Source organism: Balaenoptera ricei, chromosome 11, assembly GCF_028023285.1.
Source record: "Balaenoptera ricei isolate mBalRic1 chromosome 11, mBalRic1.hap2, whole genome shotgun sequence".
Lineage (NCBI taxonomy): Eukaryota > Metazoa > Chordata > Mammalia > Artiodactyla > Balaenopteridae > Balaenoptera > Balaenoptera ricei.
In genome coordinates, this window is record NC_082649.1 from 22,314,962 (window position 1) to 22,330,539 (window position 15,578).

Below are 15,578 nucleotides of genomic sequence, written 5' to 3' on the forward strand. Positions count from 1 at the left end.
AAATATGTGTGACTTATGCAGTCACACAATGCCTTAGCACTCACAAGTGTCCTGCTTTCAGAAGGTCAAGAGCTTGGTTTAATGCCCTGTTGTCACAGTCTTGAAATTCTTAACTTTATCGTTCAAACTGTGTTTTGTAAGTGAAGTAAAGTAGGACAATAGAGCATGTGCCTGAGCAGAGGATATGCCCCCATTCACGTGTAGCATTTGTAATCCCTCATGAGCACAAAATTCCAGTGGACCCACAATTCATGAAGAGTTCAGCAAGATGCAAAGTGAGTATGAAGTGGAGCAGAATAGGCTACCCAAAAATGTGCCACTTTGGAATGTGGATTATTTTGAGTTGAAAACTATCAAGACCCAGCAGATTCAGGAAAACTTTTACCTCTCCCTTAACTACCGGAAATAATTTAGACTGGGGACCTGTGCTGGAAAACGAGCTATTAACAGAGATAACTTTTTTCATCTAAAAGACCTATCTGCATGGCAGGGCAAACATCTAATTACCAAACATCTGCTCTTCTTATCATCCTGTTAATTACCCTCCTCCCCTTTGAAGCCCCAGACCCCTATCCCATTCATCAGCTCAGGATGGCATGTAAGCCTCTCTTATCTTCAGGGCTCCTAGACATAAAAAATTAAATTTGTTTTTCTTCTGATAATCTGTTTTATGTCAATTTAATTATAAGACCAACCAAAGAACCTAGAAAGGTAGAAGGAAAATTTTTCTTCCCCAACACCTGCTTCCCACTCCACTTACCAACTTAAAAAGCCTACAGAGTAGAAGCGTTCTTTACAAGCTACAGACCATCAGTTGTTAAATTTTTCCAGAAGACTCTATTCTCTACCTGGGGTTCTAATTTTCTTAAAGAAAACTTTTATGGTGTCCGAGCCCTGCAGCAGTCTCACTTGTTCATGTCAATACACACGATAAGCCTGGAAATTGTCATTTTAACTTGAGCAGTGGTGGTCTCTCTCACTGCGGCCACGCTGCAGGGATCCCAGGACAGGTCTTGGTCACACATGCGTGGGGTGCATCCTGTCCCTGGGCTGTGCAAACTTGGGCAGGTCACTTAAGCTTTTTGCGTGTTTCCGGGTTGTAAGTAGAACACACAGCACCGCACCCATCATAGCGTGCCTTAAGCCTCCTCCTTTCCCTTCCTCTCCTTGTGGGTCATTTATGATCCAGACGGAGCGACTGTACTGATGGGAACACTGCGGACACATGCTGGTTGCGCGATGTGCCTGCCTGGTAAATACATTCAGGTTGACGGAGGTCGGGACGGAGTGAGGGATGCTGTCCAGGGAGGCAGGGATGGGGAGAGGACTCGGGGTCGGGGAACTGGAATTAGAGAAGTGATGCTCGGAGGGCAAGCGCGCCTAGGAAGGTCCTCGCCCGCTGCCCCGCGCGGGGGAGGGCGGGGGGACTCAACGACGCGGAGCTGGCGCTCGGACCCTCTTTTTAAGATGAGGCGAGTTACAAATCAAAACCCCATAGGCCTAGGCGTCCTGATGTGCAGACCTCGCTGCAGGCACGGGGCGCTCGGCCAAGCCAAACGGCTCGCACCTTTCCGAAGCCGCCGGAAGCGCAGGCGCAGGGCTGGGCCGGGTTCGCGGACGCACTTCCGCCGCCGGCAGGTCTGGGGCTCCGAGGGCCTGGGTAGGTCCGGGGCACCGCCTTCCCCGGGCGCTGGTAAGACTGGCGGGAAGACGGCCCCGCGTCGGGGCCTGGGACCCCCAGGTCGGCTGGGCGCGGGCGGGGAGGAGCCACCTCCTTGCTCAGTCGGCGCTGGAAGTGCCCGCGGAGACCCCGCAGCAGCCGGCCGAGCTGGCGGCCGGCGCCGCAGAACGTTTCTGAGTCTCGCAATCCTGGGTTACTGGTGCTAACACGAGTAGTTCTATGCTGACCACCCGTTTGTCCAACGTGGCCGCCTACTGCCGGAAGCCTTTTGTGGTCTGCCAGGTCCTTGTGGCTTGAAGGACACAGACAGCCAACACCTCCTGAGCCTTGCGTTCGTGGTTGGTCACAATGATGTGCCAGTGCGGTAAATGAGAACGGGGTTTGTAGTCTAGCCTGTTAACTCACTATATTGTCTTGCTCTTTCGAAGATCCAAACTAGTGGAAGACATGTATAAGTGGCTCCATGTCCTTTATCTTGAATGATTCCTAAAACAATCTTTCTCCAAGCCCAGTCTAGAATCCCCTAAATTAATCTTTAGGGCCGGGAAGGTGAAGGTGTTTTGGAAAGTTGCCCATTGAGTAACAGATGCTAGGCGCAGAGAAGGCACTAGAGGGCCTCCTTGCATCGTCCTATATTCTGTGCCCGGAAACCTAGAAGTGTACCTGAGCTCCAGACGTGATCCCTGGAGCCAGCACCTGGATGACCAATTCACAGTGGTAACTGCATCCCTCTAACTGAGGTCTTACTAAGTGCCAGGCACTGAATTTAACTGATTCTCAAAATAACCCTATGTAATAAGGTCTGCCGTTTAGTTAATCGCACTGTAACATTATTTTCCTGGTTTTGTAATTGTGCTGTGGTTATGTAAGATGTTAACATTAGGGGAAGCTGGGTGAAGGTTATGGGGATTGTTCTGTACCTTTTTTTCTGGCAATTTTCTATAAGTTTAAAATTATTTAAAAATAAAACGTTTAAAAACCTCTACGATATTTTTGCAGAGGGGAAAACAGAAGTTTACAGATGTTAAGCCACCACACATAAGAAAAGAGGATTCAAGCCCAGGTCTTTTGGAATCCACAGCCCGCGCCCTTAACCACTGCCTGCCATGCTAATTAGTTGGTAATCCACATTTCCGCAAACCCATAGGCCCTGCTTAAGTCTGTTGCTACATGGAAAAGTGAAATCACATACCCCCACACAGCCTACTACCTACACTAACATAATTTGACTGTTCAACTGTCTTCCCTAAATGTAACTCCACTATTCCACTTCTTTAGCAACATACCTTTACTATTCCAGGAAATTCTTGCCCTAGAAAGTAAAAGTTGCCGATAATTATATGTGTTTCAAGAACTTGCCCCTCAATCCATTTATGTGAACATCAAACTCTTCAACTTTCAATGGATAGGATCTAGACTTTTTGTAACCGGCAACTCAAATTCTGCACCTTGCTGTGCCCATCAATCCTAAACTATTGTATCATGATCCTTGCCCAATCCTTATCCTGCTTTGAAAGATCTGCCTTAAGCCCCCAAAACCTCATAAATACCCTGTCTTTGCCTTCCTCCCTGGGAGACACCACTAAGACTCTGTCAAGTAGTGCTCTCTAAGAACAAACTTGGGTTGGCCTTATCAACTGATTGTTTTGGTGTTATTTGGAGGAAGCAAGCATCCAGCAATATTCCCAGTATTGTCAAAAATGCAGTCTCCTGACAAACTTCCCTTCTCCTACTTGGAAAAAGGTTTGAATTGCCTTAAACTTTTATTTTTTTTTTAGTTTTCTTTATTGAATTCTCTTTAATTTGGGATTGAGCCTCCTGTTTCTTCTAAAACAGAAAGGTTAGACTTAGTGTGTGAGCTCAAATATTGAATCAGCCTGCATATACGTATGTTTTTAACTATGGTTTCTGTAACCTTAGGAGTGTGCCCTAAAGGATAACACGTATCAGCAATCCTCCTCTTGGCCCATTGGAGTGGGAATGGCTGCTGTTTTCCTTCCAGATGTTCCTGAAGAGCCAAAAGAGCTCTTTGAAGTAACTAATAAAAAAGGGCCTGCTGTGGGTCAGAGATCTGGCACAAAAGGGAGCAGCCAAAACAACCAGGAGTTATTCTGCCAGCGCTTCCAACATTTCTGCTACAAGGAGACTCCCGGGCCCCATGAGGCCTTGAGCCAGCTCTGGGTGTTCTGCTGTGAGTGGTTAAGGCCTGAGATACACACCAAGGAGCAGATGTTGGACTTGCTGGTGCTGGAGCAGTTCCTGACCATCCTGCCTGAGGAGCTCCAGGACTGGGCACAGGAGCATCAACCAGAGAGTGGGGAGGAGGCGGTAGCTCTGCTGGAAGATCTGGAGAGGGATCTGGATGAATCAGGCCAACAGGTAGGAAAGGGCCCTATGCTCAGCGGAGGGATAGTTGGGAGTGAGCATCCAAGCTGGTCCTTTGTGGGGTCTCTGGGTATCATTTACTCTGTGGGCCCTTCAGATGCCTAAATGAGCTTGCTTGTCCTCAGGTTTCAACCCAGGCCTGTGCACAGGAAGTGCTTTCTGAGACATCAGTACCTCTGGATCCATCTAAGAAAGCAACATATCTACAGCCTCAACCCATGGAGATCCAGCTTAAGGGTGAATCTCAGGACCCTCTACACCAACAGGATTGTGGTTAGTGTTGACACTTAGGTCACATGGCTCCCCTGGAGACCTTAGAATCGTTCATCATTCAGCAGATGTATATTGAGTACTTATTATATGCCAGGCACTGTGCAAGGCACTATGTGTAATAAACAAAGTGGACATGATCTTTGTTTTCATGGAGCTTACAATAGTCTGACGACAGAGGCATTAAACAAACAACCACACAAATAAATATGCCATGATAGATTGTATATGGGGGGAGAGGGATGACAGAGAAGGTCTCTTTGAGGAAATAACATGGTAACTGAATCCTAAAAGTGGAGTAGGAATTAACCAAGTGAATAATAGAGGGGAAAAGCATTCCAGGCAAAAGAGCATGTGCAAAAACAAGTGTGAAAGAAATTGGTGGGTTTGAAAGACGGCCAGTGTGACTGGAACGTGGAGAGACAGGCAGAGTAGCAGAGAGAAGATGGTCAGGAGCCAGAAAATGGGGGCTTTGTGGGTCCTGTTAGGAAGTCAGTAAATCTGTACCTTTCACTGTGTGTAAGCCTAACTCTGGGTTCTCTGAGGATCCCTGCCCTAAAGGGGTTGAGTATCCATAAAAAGATAGCTGTTGATTTGAGACAGTGAATGATTATGTGCCAAATTGGAGATCATGGTTCTGAGGAGAAGAAATCTACCTCTTCAGGCCCTGGTGGTAGCAGAATGGCTGGGATTTGAACTGGGTCGTAAAAAAAGCGGGTAACATTTCACTGGGCAGAGAACATCAGGAAGGCTGTTGCTCATACTCACTCCTCTTCTAGCTCTCTCTGTCCAGAGACCCTGTTCTTCAGCTCTTCAGTGGAGATTTCTAGTTATTTAGCCCTTTTTTTTTTTTTTTTTTTAACTTGTTTATTTATGGCTGTGTTGGGTCTTCGTTTCTGTGCGAGGGCTTTCTCCAGTTGCGGCAAGTGGGGGCCACTCTTCATCACGGTGCGCGGGCCTCTCATTATCGCGGCCTCTCTTGTTGCGGAGCACAGACTCCAGACGCGCAAGCTCAGTAATTGTGGCTCACGGGCCTAGTTGCTCCGAGCATGTGGGATCTTCCCAGACCAGGGCTCGAACCCGTGTCCCCTGCATTGGCAGGCAGATTCTCAACCACTGCGCCACCAGGGAAGCCCGTTTAGCCCATTTTTTTTCCTCCCAGTGCTTCTTTCCTTCCCTGTCCTATCAGACCCATGACATATTTGGGTTTTGCTAATATGCTCAACATTCTCCCGGCCACCCTCACTGCACTGCCACACACATCACCATCCTGTTGGACTCATAAAACACCACCTGTGACCATACCTTCTCCACTCGCCTGCCAAACCAACTCAGAGCTATTCTTCAAGACTCACCTCAGCTGTCGCCTCCTTCAGGAAGCCTTTCTTGATACCTTCCTACATGTTTGAGTTATGTGATACCTCTTGTGCATACCTCTGTCACAGCAGTTAGCATATTGTATTTCCACTTCACTTGTCTGAAGCTCCTTCCGTTGATTACAGTTGGTCATTCTTAGGAACCAGTTTCTTTTTTAAATATGAAATGGACATTTTCTTTAATAGTAAGATGTTAGTTAAGTTTTCTGACATGTTTTATCAATTTCTGAGGCACCGTCCTTGTATGCCAGCACCTTTGCTCTGGATTCACTCTTGTTGAAGTTCATCCTTTAATAATTATTTTATTGAGTCATTTGTTGAGACGTGGATGGATCTAGAGACTGTCATACAGAGTGAAGTAAGTCAGAAAGAGAAAAACAAATATCGTATATTAACGCATGTATGTGGAACCTAGAAAAATGGTACAGATGAACTGGTTTGCAAGGCAGAAATAGAGACACAGATGTAGAGAACAAACATATGGGCATCAAGGGGGGAAAGTGGGGGGGGGGCGGGTGGTGTGATGAATTGGGAGATAGGGATTGACATGTATACACTGATGTGTATAAAATGGATGACTAATAAGAACCTGCTGTATAAAAAAATAAATAAAATAAAATACAAAAATTAAAATAATAATTTTAGCAAGATTCTTTGGGTAGTAGACTTAGTCTTTGCATGTCGGAAAATACCCTTATTTTGCCCTCCCTCCTTTTTAATCATGGTTTAGCTAGGGTAAAATTCTAATTGATAATTTTTTTTCCTCAGCATTTTGAAGATACTACTTCACTGTCTTCTAGCTTCTATTTGCTATTAAAAGGTTACTATCAGTCTTACTGCCTTTTAAATTTTTTTAGGGATTCCATCTTTATCCATTAGTGGCTTTTAGATTTACTCTTAACCTTTATGATCTGAATTTTCATTAAAAAGTGTGTCCTGATAGGGTTTTATTTTTGTTTGTCTTGCTTCATCTGAAAATGCTCTTTTGCTCTAAGATCTCATGTTTTTCTTCAATTCTTGGAAAATTCTCAGCTACTAATTCTTTAAATTGTGCTGCTTTTAAAATTCCTTACATTATTTTCTTCTGGAACTCCCAGAATACACTGATTAGAACCTACTTATCAATCTATTCATTTAGCCACTTTTTCACATATTTTATGTCTTTGTCTCTCTGTGGTACATCCTAGTGGATTCCTCTTCTGTTATCTTTGAGTTTATTGTCTCTAGTTTATCCACTTCTAAAATTTCTATTCAGTTTTTATACCACATATCTTTGTTTCATTTTTGCTTATTTTATTTCATAATTCCATGCTTATTTGCCATGGATGGTATGTCATCATTTATCTCTTTTAGGTATCTTTATTCTACTAATATTTTCAGGATTTTTGATGAAAATAACCTCATCTGGATTGAATTCATGTTCCAATTGACTTTCTGAACCATCTTTCTTAGTGTTCAATTCATTCTGAAATTTTCATATCTAGGCTCACTTTGAGTTCTTTCTGATCTGTTTTACATCATCTGCTTCCATGTTTAGCTATTCTGTTGTTACTGTTACCTGGCCCCCTGGAACCAGGTTTTAGGGCTCCTGTTTCATGTCATACACAAATATCACCAGTGTAGTCACAGGCTTCCAGGTGGCTTGACATGGTTCTTGGTCAGAGTTGTATCTTTCTCTGTATGGGTCTGTGTGCTTGTGTATGTGTGTACCTGCGTGTCCCACCCAGCCTCTGGCATCAAGCAGTGAGCTGGTGCTACTCCCTCCTTTCATGGAGTACTTTTAGGTCCCCATTTTCCTCTGGGACTAAGACTTCAGTCACTCTCTGGGGCCCAGCAGACCCACAGCTTCAACTGTAGCCACCATTGTGTATTTTTGTTTCCTTTCTGGTCCACAGAGATGTTTATCTTACTTTTTAGCACAGATGGGTTTTTAGATTTATTTTCATTTTTTACTCAGTGTATTTAGAGCTGAAGTGTGAACTCATGGCGCCATCCTGCCTAGAAGTATACCATTTTCCCCAACCTTTTTTAGACAGTTAGAAATTGAATTTCTATGCTGTACTTTTTTATATTAATCCATAAATTTTTTTCTCATGCTGATACGGATTTTAGTTCTATTATATGTGCAATGTTGTTTTGCAACCCATCTGCAGTAGCCATTTTTTATTTGCTAATGGCTCTAAAAGACTATGTTCTTGCATAAATGCGTCTCTTCGTGTAATTTGCCTTTAAATTCTACACAGATATATCTAAGGTAACTGTAACATAAATTAAAGTTTTAAAGCACCTAAATACTTTAAGATAACCTTATATAAACCACTAACAATGAGGGTTTTTTAACCGTAGTGGCAAACTGGTTTGGTGAGGAAATTATTGCAGGTTCCTGTCCTAAAAGGAGACCCCGAGGAAAGGCTTCTCTCACTTTTGGCAACATTCTTTCTCAGCTCTGCCTTATCTCTGGGTTTCTGCCCTTCACAGAATGGGCGCTCCAGGACCCAGAAGTGGCTGTCACTTTTCTCAGGCAGACTGCCAGTGAGCTTCTTCCCTCATCCACACTCTCAGAGATCTGGAATCTGCTGTTTGACCATGGCTCCTTCTCATCGCTCATCCCAGAGTCTCTTTAGACAACCCATTTTGTCACAGTCAGCCCAGTGTTTCTGCTCAGAGTTAGGTCAGACTTGTACTACATCCTAGATCTTCAACTGGCTCCATAGTAGTCTTTCCATTTTTTTTCCCATTGAATATCTTTTATAACACAAAGCAAACCACTTTTCCTTGCATTATTTCTACATGGTTATAAATTCTGCCCTTTACTCTGGGTCCTAAAAATGTGATTACTTCAGGGAGAACCTGGCTTGAATGGGACAATCTCACTTTTTTTCAGAAACTGTTGATCATTGAGGAAGTGGCCACATCTCCCACCCTGGAGGAGTAGGGGGTGTTGGGACTCTGCTCAAAGGAACCTCTGTAGGAAAGAAAGGCAGAGGAATTATGGAATCATGCTTTCCTTGGGTGAGGTCAGATGGGAGTCTAGGGCCTGCTAAAGAACCTTCTCTGTGCTAGTACTGGTTTCCTGGGAAATCTCGAATGACCCACAGAGTGTAGCTTCAGGTCTGACAGATTTCCAGTGTTCTTTGCAAGAAGAGTAGTAATGTCTCTGGGAGCTAAAGCAATTTCTGTCTGTCCCCACATGAGAACATCCTCTTTTACCCCATGTGTCTAGACTCTAATCTCTTTGTCCTGCATGTTTACAAATGTGATACTTCTCTGTGGCTGATCCCAGAGGCCTTCAGAGCAACCTGAACAGAACTGTTTCATGACTCCAACTTGGTACCTGCCACTGTCAGCTTCCTGTTTTGTTTTGTTCCTCCCACAGTTTCTGTTCTTTCATCCCTCTCTACTCAACTTTTGGCCTTCCTGGTGAACCCATTCTTATCTTAGGTCTCCTTCTGTTGTTTATGATGCTTGTTCATTGGACCACTCTTAATCCTCCCTGATTTTTCTCCACTTTTTTCTTGAATCACCCCCTCCCAGTCCAGCCACTGCTAGTCCTCTCTTCCTTTGCCATCTCCCAATTTCCTCCTCAAACGTTGTAAAACCATTTTGTTGGTATATTGAAGCTGTGTACTTCTAGTATAAGAGTTTCATTTTATTTCCTGTATATTTCAGTGACATTTGAATACTGTATTTTTTATTTCAGATGATGTGATACGAATTGAGAAAGAAGAATTCGTTCAAAAGCAGGAGCTTACTGTAGATATGGAATCCCAAGAAAAGTTATCAGACCAGATCAATGGAGAGGCTCTTGAATGTGGAGAAACCCAAGAACATGAAGGATGGACAGAAAGATATCAGAGAAACACTTCAAATGACAGAAGATATAAATGTGATGAATGTGGAAAAAGATTCACTCAAAACTCAAGCCTCATTAGACATAAAAGAATCCACACTGGAGAGAGACCCTGTTCATGTAATGTATGTGGCAAAACTTTCATTCAGAGCTCACAACTTACTGACCATCAGAGAATACATAGCCAATTAAAACCGTATCAGTGTGATGAGTGTGGGAAAGCCTTTTATTACGGTTTACACCTTGTTCAGCATCAAAGGACCCACACTGGAGAAAAACCTTTCCAATGTAATGATTGTGAAAGCTTTTCATTACAGCTCAGGCCTTATTCAACACCAAAGGACCCACACAGGAGAGAAACCATACCAGTGTAAAGACTGCGGGAAAGCTTTCTCTCTGAGCTCACATCTGATACAACATCAGAGAGTCCATACTGGAGAGAAGCCATACCAGTGTAGTGAGTGTGGGAAAAGCTTCAGCCAGAGTTCAGGCCTCTTCATCACCAGAGAATCCACAGTGGGGAGAAACCATATGAATGTGATGAGTGTGAAAGGCTTTCAGTCATAGTTCAGCTCTTGTTGGACACCAGCGAATCCACAGTGGAGAGAGGCCCTATGAGTGTGATGTGTGTGGTAAAGCTTTCAGATATAGCTCACATCTTCTGGGACACCGAAGAATCCACACTGGAGAGAAGCCCTATGAATGTGATGTGTGTGGAAAAGCTTTCCGGCAGAGCTCACACCTCACTGTACATCAGCGAATCCACACTGGAGAGAAGCCCTGGTGATGTCAAGAGTGATGTAGAATTTTCCATCTATGCTCATTCCTGTGGGACATCAGAAAAGCACAGCTAGATGTAGGGAACTCTGTGATCACTATTGCAATTTCAGCAGTCTTTTGAAAATACTTATAGAGGCTGAAATAGGCAGGCACCTGACAGCTTACCAAGCAAGACGTTGTGATGTTCTGCCACTAAGCACATCATGTGATGAACTGGGACTTTGGAAGGGCTCATTCCATATTCTCAAACTTTTCTTCTCTGAAGCAAGTGGCTCAGGCAATCTAAATGGTCTGTTAGACAAACAACAAGATTTTAGAGATTACTACTCTTTCTTTTCCCCTTCCCTTTTTATTCTGCCGTTTTCTTTGGAGATAGAATAATAATCTTGTCTAAAGTGTGAATTTAGAATTAACATCTGATCTGCATTTTTTTAAAAAAACATGAATTTTTGGTTAGCTTGATAAAATACATTAACCAATCAATTACATACACTAAAACATTGTGCAATACAAAAGCCACTTTGTAATATTGGAATGAACTATGATTTGCGCGGGTAGGATGGGTTAGTGGCAGTAGAGCAAGAAGATTTACCATGCAATTTCCCAGTGACCTTTCACATCTTAAACCAGAGAGGGCAAACAGGCCAATGGGCTGTAGTTGGCCTTCACATGCATTTTTCGCACAAAGTTTTTTTGGTTTTTTTGGTGAGATAAAATTATTGCAACTACTTAAGTTCACATAAACTCTGACTTTCCAGATTCTCTTACAAAAAGGCATGATGTGGCAACCCTGGGCACCACATTCCCATGTGGGATCAACTGACTGGAGCTGATTATCACTGTTGTCTAGTTGGACATGGTCCCCACTGCCACACAGATTCCTACTGTCTTATGTACCCCCCTTAATTCATTTTGTCTGTGTGAACCCTGCCCCTGCCCTAAGGGTTTCTCAGAGAGGCTTCAGGGCTCTAGGTCCCTTACCACCAAAACAGCTTCATTTTAATTAGTTTTAAATATTGGCCTCCTAAATAAGATTTCTCTGAAGAAAGGGTTTTCTGCTAGCAACAGTCTGAAGATTTAGATTAAATAATAAATTCTAAAATGTAACTTTTGAGCACCTGAAGGTAGAGGAAAGCCACTTTAAAATTTTCTTTAGATAGAATTTATAGGTAATCTATTGAAAGTCAATTATAATAGCCTCTAACCAAATTCTTAGAGACCAGTTAATCAGGAGAGATGAAAAACATAAAAACACACATGAAGGGAGTCAACATTAAGTGAAAAATTGAAAAAACGCAAGGCCAAAAGCAGAGACCATTTGGGAAAGAGAACCGTTGAAATGTGAAACATTCAGTAATAGGAGCAGTTGTGGGAAAGCAGTGGGATGAGGCCTTAATGGGAGAGTAGGCAGAAGTGAAAAGAAAAAGCAGCTAAGAAATGGAAAGATGGGGATAAACTCTACGAGAGGAGGAAAGCGAAGAGAAGTTAGGGAGAAAAGGGAAAGACCAGAGATGCCAGAAAAACAAACTTCGAACAGGAAATAGAAGCAAAATTAGTGAAAACATAATAAATGAAAAAGCAACCTTTAAAGAAATATGAAGGGGAAGTTGAGGGTTTGTAGAGGCTAGAGCCCATGTTTTGATCGTTGACCTCCCAGTGACTTCAGAGTAATAATCAACCCTTTATTTCTATGCCATGTAGGCCAAATCCCTCATATGAAAGATCCTAACCCAAACCTGAGTTCACTACTCTATGTACCACTCAGGATCCTGGTCCTGCATGGGTCTCTGAGTGTTGAGACACAGGACGCCCCTCTTTACCACTCTAAGCCCCAACTTGTTGAACTCTGCTCAGCCTGAACTCTACCTTCTTAGCAAAACCAAACAAGCAGAAGGATTCTCCTGAGGAGCAATAGTATATTCTTGGCCTCTCTCTGCGAGGCATGTGGCTTGCCTGTTCCACTAAAGAGGAAAAAGCATGTTGTGAGATAGTAATATCCATTATAAATTAAATAATAATATATGCAAAAGGAAAAGCCCTTTGCAAAGTATAACAATAATAGCTACCACCTGTTGAACCCCTGTGTCCCAGACACTATACCAAGCACCTTATGGTCAATATATATCTCATGTAAACTTTCCATCTCTTCTATAAGCACTATTTATTATATCTCAATGTCTACATATAATTTATTCTTATGAAAAGCTTGTAATAAAATGAAAAGTTTTTATTACATTAAAATGTTAAATAGCCTGTTAAAGTGCTTTTAGAATAAAATCACACAACTATGTAAAACAGATTAAAAATATCAAAAATTGGAAGGGAATGACAACAAAATATCAGTAGTGACTGTATTTAGGTGATGAAAATGGAATGATTCTCTTCTTTTCTTTCTACTTGTCTTATATTCCAAATGGAAAAGTTAGAATTTGTCCTACACATGTAATAAATACTTTTAAAAAATTAAAATGCTACAGAATTTTCTGAGCCTTTCTGGAGATGATTCTATGATAGTTTTTTCAATTATTTTCTTTAGGACTGGTTTATTTAGATTTTTCTACTTCTTGAATGAATTTCGGAACTAATGGTTTTTTCCCAGAAAACCATCAATTTCATTAAGATTTTTTTAAAATTTTGGTAGCATACTTACCTCCTCATCTGCTATTATTTGTCATTGATAACTTAATTTTCTTCTCTCACTTGGATTTACCATAGGTTTGTTGTTTTTATGGGCTCATTTCCAAAGATTTCATTCTTGGATTTATTTATTAATGTGACTTTTTCTATTTTTAATTCATTTACTTTTATTTTTCTTTTCTAACCTTTTCCTTGGGAATTTCTTTCTCATTCTTTTTCTGATTTCTTGAGTTGAATTCTTAGTTCATTTATTTTCTCTCTATTGAAATAATGAAAGCAAGTGAGTATATACATCTACCATGTGCTGATATTTTTTAAAAATTGTCCACTAGTGTTTTTTCTGGGGTTTTGTTTTGCTTTGCTTTGTTTGTTGGTAGTTTTGGAAGATATAACTGGGGGGGGGGAGGAAGGACTCTCCTTGTCATACATAGACTGTCTGCTTATGCCTTAGCAAAGAGGTCAGAGAGGCTTTATCCAAGTAGAGGAAGGACATGCCTAAGCCAAGGGCAGAGCCAGGATTTTAACAGGATCTGTGACAGTGGTTGGGAGCCTCATTTTGTCTGGTGTTCAACCACTCAAGTTACCACAGCTGGTGCTCCAAGGCGCTGGTGTGTTGATTCTCTGAAGTTGACGAGTGACTGAAGCCAGGGGTAGCTGAAGAATACTCTGGGCTACTCAGTAAGTTCACGGCCTCTAGCAAGGTTTGTGTTTGAAAACCTGATAAGAGAATTTGATACAACAAGGCACTAAATAAGGAGAGAGAAACATGCTGATAGTGCACCATGCACTAAAGGGGAAACAGGAAATAGTTAAGCATTTTCTAGATTTTTTACTTGCTCGTTTGTCTATGAGGGACATATTATGCCACAGTCAAGGGAAAGGGCTTTGGCTTTCCATCATGTAATTCTAATGAAAAAAGAACAGGGGTTATCCTTTGTCTAAATTTTTCTACCCAGAGAGGAGAGTTTTCTAAAGCTTACTTGAAAGTCACTCATTTCTACGCTTTCTAAATGTTCCACCCAGGTTTACTTGATCACTTATATTTGCCCAAAGCACAGGGAAGTTAGATCTGATTTTCATCTTAAAGGAGTTATACTCTTTTACAGGATGACTTGTCAGGCAAAGAATTTCAGAGAGAAAAAAGAGATATTGATGGCATTCTCCAAACAGGAAAATTGTAAGTTGTGAAGAATAAATAGGGTTTAAAAACAATTATCTTTTTCTATTTACACCAGTATTAAGTTTTTATAAAAAATTAAACCTTAACAGAAATATATAATGTATAAAATGCAAGTTCTCTGTAAGTTTACCCCAAGTGATAATCACTGAGAACACGTTTAAGATGATTATTTGACAAAAATGATCATATCATACTGTTTTGTAACTTACTTTTTTTACTCAATATGTCTTTGGCATCTTATAGTTTTTAGTTTTAAAAGTGATTGGGTATAAAGGCTTCCCTGGTGACGCAGTGGTTAAGAATCTGCTTGCCAATGCAGGAGAAATGGGTTTCGAGCCCTGGTCCAGGAAAATCCCACAGGCCGCGGAACAACTAAGCCGGTGCACCACAACTACTGAGCCTGCGCTCTAGAGCCCATGAGCCACAACTACTGAAGCCCGCACGCCTAGAGCCTGTGCTCCGAACAAGAGAAGCCACCACAGTGTGAAGCCTGCACATCAGAACTAAGAGTAGCCCCTGCTCGCTGCAACCAGAGAAAAGCTCACATGCAGCAACGAAGACCCAACGCAGCCAAATAAATATAATAAAAATTTTTAAAAAGTGATTGGGTATATAGAAATTTAAATTCCCAAATGCTGGATATTTGGGTTTCCCAGTTTAAATAAAAACTGTCTTTTTGTACACATGTTCAAACATTTGTATAAGTATTTTATATGGATAATTCAAAGAAGCTAAGTTGCTGGATCAAGGAGTATGGACATATTAATTTTAAGAGGTCTTGTCTTCCAAAAATACACAACAGTGCCTCTATTTCCACACACTTTCTAATATTGAATATTATCGATTTTTTGTCTTAAGTAATCAAAAAGATTTTTTAAATCTCATTATTGTTTTAATGTAAATTCTTTAAGTAGTAAACTTGAATACTTTTTAACAGTCATTTTTGTCTATCAATATTTGTGTTCTATAAATGACGACTTAGGTCCTTTGCCAATTTTTCTACTGGCCTGTTCACGTTTTTCTTTTCTTTTTTTTTTTTAAGAGATCTTTGCTTATTAGGAAAATCAGCGCTGTGTCTTTGAGATGTGTGGTATATTTTACTCTGAGCTTATATTTTAGGTGTTTTTTTTTTTCATTCAAAATTCCTAAATTTTTCCATCACCAGTTCCGTTTATCTTTCTCTTCATGGCTTTTCAGTTATGTCTTCAGGGTTTTTTATGTCACATTTAGAAAGTCCCTCCCCACTCCAAGGTAGCAATAGCTTCACACTTACAAGTTTATTTTTAACACAGCAGCCAGAAAATCTTTTCAATGCCTAAGTTTGATCATGCTACTCCTCTGCTCAGAAATTCTGAATGGCTTTTCATCTTGGAGTACAAAACAATATCCTTGCACTCACACAAGACCCTCATCTCTCTC

General features: G+C 41.5%; 1 pseudogene; it reads left to right on the forward strand.

Annotated features, from left to right (window-relative positions):
- The first annotated feature begins 1,644 nt into the window (after nucleotides 1–1,644).
- LOC132374451 (zinc finger protein 501-like) lies at nucleotides 1,645–10,430 on the forward strand (annotated as a pseudogene).
- The last annotated feature ends 5,148 nt before the right edge of the window (nucleotides 10,431–15,578 follow it).